This window comes from Papaver somniferum, chromosome 8 (assembly GCF_003573695.1).
Source record: "Papaver somniferum cultivar HN1 chromosome 8, ASM357369v1, whole genome shotgun sequence".
NCBI lineage: Eukaryota > Viridiplantae > Streptophyta > Magnoliopsida > Ranunculales > Papaveraceae > Papaver > Papaver somniferum.
The window spans coordinates 122,152,638-122,159,740 of record NC_039365.1 but is presented as its reverse complement, the minus strand read 5'-3'; the positions used below and the strand labels follow the sequence as shown (position 1 = coordinate 122,159,740).

Sequence of the window (7,103 nt, the reverse complement as noted above, 5' to 3'; positions counted from 1 at the left end):
CTCTTAACGCGACAGAAGCTTGAGATGAAGCTTCATCTCATTCCATGGCACATGTTTGTTCATGCTCCATGCTAAAAATTCGGGGTGTTAATCATTCACCTCTTTAAAGAATTTCGTCCCCGAAATTCAAAACAAAAACTATTTTGGACAATCTCTTCGGTTTGAGTTTGAAATATAAACCTTATTTATGTGGTTCTTACTAAGGAGCGTTTTCCCGTGGGTGAATACAACAAGCTCAAGGCAAGGAATATCGGACCTTTTCCAATTGGAGAACAAATCAATGATAATGCTTATCGACTCAAACTTACCAAGCTCCATTTTTATGCCGATGTGTTTAATGTGAAGCATTTGGTTCCATATTGGGGCGACAATGCTATGGACGAAGAAGATAGACAATTTGAGGGCGAATTTTTCTTTAAAAAAAGGGAAGGATGATGCATATTGGTGTTTCTAAAATACCTATTATGCCCTTTTATGTCTTAATTACTCTTTTATCCCCTTCTTTTCCTTATTTCCTAGTTTTGTCTTTTATGTTGGGCATATATTGTTTAAACCCTAGCTTTCTCTCCTTTTGTTTTAGGAAAGAAGAGGCCACAACTATTGTTTTCCTTTTTGCTTCGATATTTCTCTTTGAGAGGACTTGATGTGATGAAATGCCTCGATAAGCTCGTAATGTCCAATCAGAACATTGGATAGAAATTTGAAGTATTATTCAAGAACTTTGAATCTTTGTTTTTTCCTTATACCAAGGATAGAAGAAGCTTAATTTAAAGGTTAGCTATTTGCGTTTATAGGGTGTTTGTTACAATTTTACATTCTAATTTCAATTATAAGTTTCACGTTACACTACCTTATCCTTAACCACCTATTGCATTGAGCAGGGATTGGCTAATATGGTGCTTATTTTCATCTTTTGAGTATGAAAACCCTCCCTGAACTTACATTTCATTTAAAATATTAAAAAGATATTCATTTAATATATTTAAAAATAATTCATAATTTTTAAAAATGTCAAATTTACACTGTTTATAAATAGAGCGAACCTCACGGATATTTAGTATTTCACGGAAAGGTTCTCTCACAGTCGGACTCGCTCAAAACCTATCAACAATGTGCGCGTCCAACTCACTCCAACTCACCACTGACCCGTTCCAGTTCCTAATCCTACCTAATATACCTTTCCCTAGTCAGTTAGTTACAGTGGTTGGGTTAGGTTAGTTTAAATGGGTTGAGTTCCAGTTCCTATCCCGTAGCTTCCCTATAATCCCAATCTCAGTTTCAGTTTCTCCTCTTTTCCCTCTTATGTAACTTTGCATAGAATCAGAGACGGGTGGATATGAATTCATCAAATCCAGATGTATAGGTATGTACTTCTATTTAATTTTTCAGGTGATTGTAATTGGAATTTTTTTGTGTTTGAAACCATAACCCTCTTTTTACTGTCAAAAACCTAAATTCCCGTGGTTCTCCTGTGAATTCATTGGGTTCATATCCTCATAATAGTTGAAGGTGAGGGAACTGAATTGTATATTGGAGTTGTAGGAAAGTAAACGCTACCTCGTGTGTAAAAATACTACCCAGATTCGAAAAGAGCTAGAAGGTTCTGATTTTGCTTAGGAAATCAAAAATCACAGATGGGGGGTCATACCAAGATTCTGTAGACTGTAGATGCCAATGCCTTTAGGGTTTTGGATATCAGCTAAAAGTACTCAAGATTGTAGGAAGTTGAACCCTAATGGTATCGTTGTTCTTCATCAAAGTGATATTGGTGAGTATTTGAGAATGGACAATGATCTTTAAATTAATTTTAGCATGAATTATGTGTATTTCTTGTTTTGGGTTTTGGGAGTTTTGAGAACTGTAATCTGGGTTATTAATGGATTATCCTATGTTTTTATGTTTGAATTGTATTGCCAGTTTCATGTTAACAATGAAGTAAATTTTGAATTTGTGTTTAAATTTGATGGTATTTGAGTTCTGTATTTTTTTGTATTATTTCCTTTCAATTTGTTCTCTCACCTGCTCTCTATCTAGTAGCCGTGTCTCTCTACCTATTTCTCTTATTCGCCATTTCTTCTTGCGCACTACTTGTCCTAGTCACTGCTACGACTACTATTGCTCCGAAATATTTTTTGGCCTCTGAGTATATGTGAGTTGTACGTTAGCAAATCATTCCAGGTACCCATTTCTTCGTTTCTGTTCATTTACACATTATTTTTCTATTTATCTTTGTTTTAATCTAGCAAAATAGCTTATGTTCACTATTGAGAGATAAGAGGTAAGAGCTGTATTATGATTTTGATGATTTTGAAGTTGTTACTAGCTCGGGATGTCAATTTGATCGAAAGGGAAACCGATGATACCTTTGGTTATCTTTAGTGGTGATGAATTTGTATTACGGGTAATAAAGTTTGTAGGCCTAATATGTGCTTCTTTGATGTGCTTATTGAGTTGGAGTATCAGTTCTTCGTTGGAGGATTTGTCTCTAGTAATCTGATGGACATACTGGTTCAAATTCATTTCTTAGTATATAATCCGGTCATGTAGACTCTAGATGCCAGTGCTTTGTTTTGTTTTGTTTTGTTTTGTTTTGGTGAGAGCATCAGCAAGCATGTATTCTGATCTAAACCCTAAAGATGAAATCACATGTTTGAAATTTGAAAAAATATGTTTGGCATTTAACTGCAAATACGAGCTTGCTAGCATATATCTGCATAGGTTTCATTCAAGACACTTAATTGCTGTCTTACTCTGATATGTTGTATCTTAAGCTGTTTGATGCACTTAACTGCCTCTCATAATGACATATCTTGTGCCTCTCCTGCTTAATTATTTAAACAAAGATTTCCTTTCCCCCCTGTAGACACTTGGGGTATCTCTTAAAACTATCTCACTTTATTTGGGCAGCTAGTATTACTAGAACACTAAGGTAGGCTGGAAAAACTTTGTTGTTGCAGGGCCAGGGTTTAATTGCTCAACAACTTTGTAAGGATATGCTTCCAACATGTTACATGCCATAAAACAACAAATTGGAGACCTGTTTCTTAAAACTCGAGTCCCGTCCCATTTTCAGTAAACTAGTTTGAGATGACATCCACATTTTTAGAATTGAAACATTAGCAGAAACCAAGAAAACAAATTGGGTTAAGGTTAGTATAACATTTACTAAAATTATTACGGGTAGCACACTTTAAGGGTAGTATAACATTTACTAGGTACCTAAACAATCCTGTAGGATTAAAATACTTGGGTAAAGCGTTTTAAGTTCAAACCACAACACCAAAATTTAAAGCCATGATCAACTGCTTTGTTAATATTTCATATCATGAATTTGATTTGGTTATGTACTGTATGTATGTATCTTGGTTGAGTAAGAAGTAACATTAATGTAACTCAAGCCCTTATGGCTCTCATCTGCATTCATTTAGGCATATTAAGCTTCTGGTGCATTGGTTAACACCACTATCCTCATGGGTTAATCTTAATTTTGGCATTGCGTTTGGCTCGATAACTAATATAGCTGGTATTAGTTTAATTTTGAGAAATGATGGAAGGAATTCTTCATGGCGTCGTGAGCAGTAATGAAGTTTGTGCTTCAACTACTAAACAAGCTGAAGTGTTGGCTCTTTCTTGACGCCGGTATTTGATTGCCGCAACTTCATAGTTGGGACTTTCTCAAATCGTGATGGAGGGAGATTGTAAAATGTGATCAATGCTTTCTCTTATCTTATGTATGTGTTAAGCCGAGATGATCTCACCATTATCTCGGATTGTAGAAGGTATATTCGTTTTGTGGGTGTTGTAGTGTGTTTGTATGTGCGGCCTTATTTTTGGCACTGTGGTCCTCGTATTCTGGAATTTCTATTTGATTTAATGTAAGAAAACGTATTATATATAAAATTATTCAGTATTATTATGGAATATTTATTTTTTTATTTCATATTCAGTATTATGGTGATTAAAAAGCTAGGCCTTATCTTTCGATCTCTACATTGGAAGACCAAACTATACGAGTTCTTTGTTGCAAATGAAGGTTTATGTAGACCAACAACATAAGCCTCATAGAAGGAACACCAATGAGTTGTCTTTCAGACTGTCTTATAAAATAAACTGGGTACCTCACTAGCACATTCGTATAGATCAAAATGGGTACCTTATTTTCACAAAACTACAAATTATAATGGGTAGCTGACCTAAATGGTCATATAAATTAAAAGAGGTAATTAGGACAGACAGTTGGATAAAAAAGAAAGGTAAATTGTATTAAGTTTCAGTGAAAGAGTAGATTACTGTTTGGATATATATGTTGGTGAAAGTACTAATAATGTAACTGTAACTGAGAAGAAAATACTTAGCTCAAAATAATGTTGCTGATGTTGCTGCACAGAGAATGTAGAGGCACGTAAACTACGCTGTCCTAAAGGCAATATCGCCTGCCACTCCTCTGAGATGGTACAACAGTTGGCGAGTCACCTCCAGGATACAACTACAGTTAGTACCCCTCAATGTAGCATACAAAGAGGGTACCCTTAGAGCTTGGCAGAACTTAAAACAGTAGAAGAGATGTTTACAGAAAAACAGAAGGAGAGTAGAAGAGATGTTTCTCTGTGGTGTGTAAAATGAGCTCAAGACTCCTCCCTTATATAGTGTTTAAGACGTTACAAACGAGAGGAAAAATGCATGCAACCAAACCATGCGTATGACAGAAATACTGGTAATGTTGGGTTAAAAACAGTGTTGCTTTTGTCAGGCTTAGAGCAGTGTGTTGTCAAGAAGCCAAGCCAAACATGTACGGACAAGAAACCCAAAACAAATACGTACAGACAAGAAAGCCAGGACAAACATGTGCAGACAAGGAAAGCAAGACAAACACGTACAAACAAGAAAGCCAAGACAAACATGTGCAGACAAAGAAGAAGATTCTTCTACATGTGTGTAAAACACGTACCAAAAGTTTCAGCAAAAAGATAGGATCTAATGAACCCACACCCGAACCCGAACCCGAGCCCGACCGGACGGACGGCGGCGGCGTGCGTGCTTCTGTACGAAGCACCGCGCGTACGGGAAAGGCAACCTTGCCCTAGTCTAAGCCTTCCCTCCAAGCACAAAAGTCTAATGACCCAAGGGCCATGCCCTTATAGCCAATTCTATGGTATTTATGTCTAAAACTCTTTAGATTTTAGTCAATGTGGGACTATTGTTTTATCTATTCAAAAGAAAAAAAATTAATGGGCAATAGGTCTAGGGATCAAAACATAGTCCATGGAAAAATTGGTAATTTTAAAGCGTTTTTTCTAACAATCCCCCACATGAATGATAAAACATATCGACGAAATACGAGAAAACATAATACATCAATATTAGGCTAAGGTGTCCCAGAGATTGAACCTTAACATAGTGAGAGGTTACCGGAACTGCTTGTTGTTTCGGTGAACACAATGTCTTGAACCGTCAACAGTGAGTGCAATTCAGAAATAACAACCACACTTTGATGTCTCAAAGAAAAAGAAAAAAAAAGCTGCCAAGCTCTTGCCGTTGTGCCCGTTTTGGCCGTGGGCTAAATCTCGGACTTAATGAATGTCTCTAGAGAAAAAGCTCAAATTCTCATAGGAAGCGGCCCCACTTCCAACATCCACATAGGTGAGTCCATTAAGAGTGTCATGCCACAATCCGCTTTAAGCAAAGCCATGGAACTCATTAAGATCTTGACAGATCATCCTAAAACATGCAGGCAGCACTATCATACGGTTACACCATAGGGAGGGACAAAGATAGTGCTTTCTCTCGACATCACCAAAAATTAGTTATCTCATTGAACCTTGATCTTGGAGCTCCGTTCACAAGGTTGAGTGTCCTTCATGGCGATTTATTCTATGAGCTTGAGTCCCATCCTCTTCGATGTGGATCTAACTACCTCTCTAGATAACCCTTTCGTCAAAGGATCTGCAATATTCTCTTTAGACCTTACAAAGTCTATAGAGATGATGCCAGTAGAGAGTAGTTGTTTCACTGTCTTGTGTCTTCTTCGAAGATGTATAGAATTTCCGTTGTATACACTATTCTTTGCGCATCCAATAGCATCTTGACTGTCACAGTGGATTGCGATCGAAGACACAGGCTTGGGACAAAGTGGAATTCCACCCAGGAAACCTCGTATCCATTCAGCTTCCTCTCCAGCTTTCTCCAAGGCTATAAACTCAGACTCCATGGTGGATCGGGCTATACATGTCTGTTTGGTAGACTTCCATGACACAGACGCACCACCAAGTGTGAAGATGTACCCACTAGTGGATTTGCACTCATCTGAGTCTGATATCAAGTTAGCATCACAATACCCTTCTAGCACACCAGGATACTTCCTAAAACTTAAGCAATAGTTTGAAGTTCCTCTCAGGTACCGTAGAACTCTGTAGAGAGCATTCCAGTGATCCTGCCCAGGGTTGCAAGTGTACCTGCTTAATCTACTCACAGTATAGGCAATATCAGGTCTTGTACAGTTCATTAAATACATAAGACTGCCAATAACACGATAATACTCAAGTTGATAAATACCCTCACCCTTGTTCTTTTTCAATTTGCAATTGGGATCATAAGGAGTAGTTGCAGGTTTAGCATTTTCATGATTAAATCTCTTAAGCACAGTTTCAACATAATGAGATTGACTAAGACTATATCCATCAGACATCTTTCTGATTTTCATCCCTAAGATTACATCAGCAGGGCCTAAGTCTTTCATGTCAAAGTTTTCGTTAAGCATGCTTTTAGTGGTATTAATACTATCAAGGTTACTACCTAATATGAGCATATCATCAACATATAGGCACACAATAACATGAGAATCATCCACAGATTTAATGTAAACACATTTATCAGATTCATTAACCTTGAAGCCATTAGATATCATTACATGATTAAATTTTTCATGCCACTGTTTAGGTGCTTGTTTTAAACCATACAAAGATTTTTTCAGTTTGCATACTTTATCTTCAAAACCTTTCACAACAAAACCTTCAGGTTGGTCCATATAAATTTCTTCATTCAATTCACCATATAAAAAAGAAGTTTTAACATCCATCTGATGTATATGCAAACCATAAATAGAA

The 7,103-nt window shown here is 36.8% G+C and overlaps 1 long non-coding RNA gene across 1 annotated transcript; it reads left to right on the top strand.

Annotated features, from left to right (window-relative positions):
• The first annotated feature begins 1,111 nt into the window (after positions 1–1,111).
• On the top strand, positions 1,112–3,921 carry LOC113302848. The gene is made up of 2 exons (XR_003337147.1): positions 1,112–1,363; positions 3,429–3,921. It is a non-coding gene; the product is annotated as an uncharacterized LOC113302848 (long non-coding RNA).
• Positions 3,922–7,103: the final 3,182 nt, after the last annotated feature.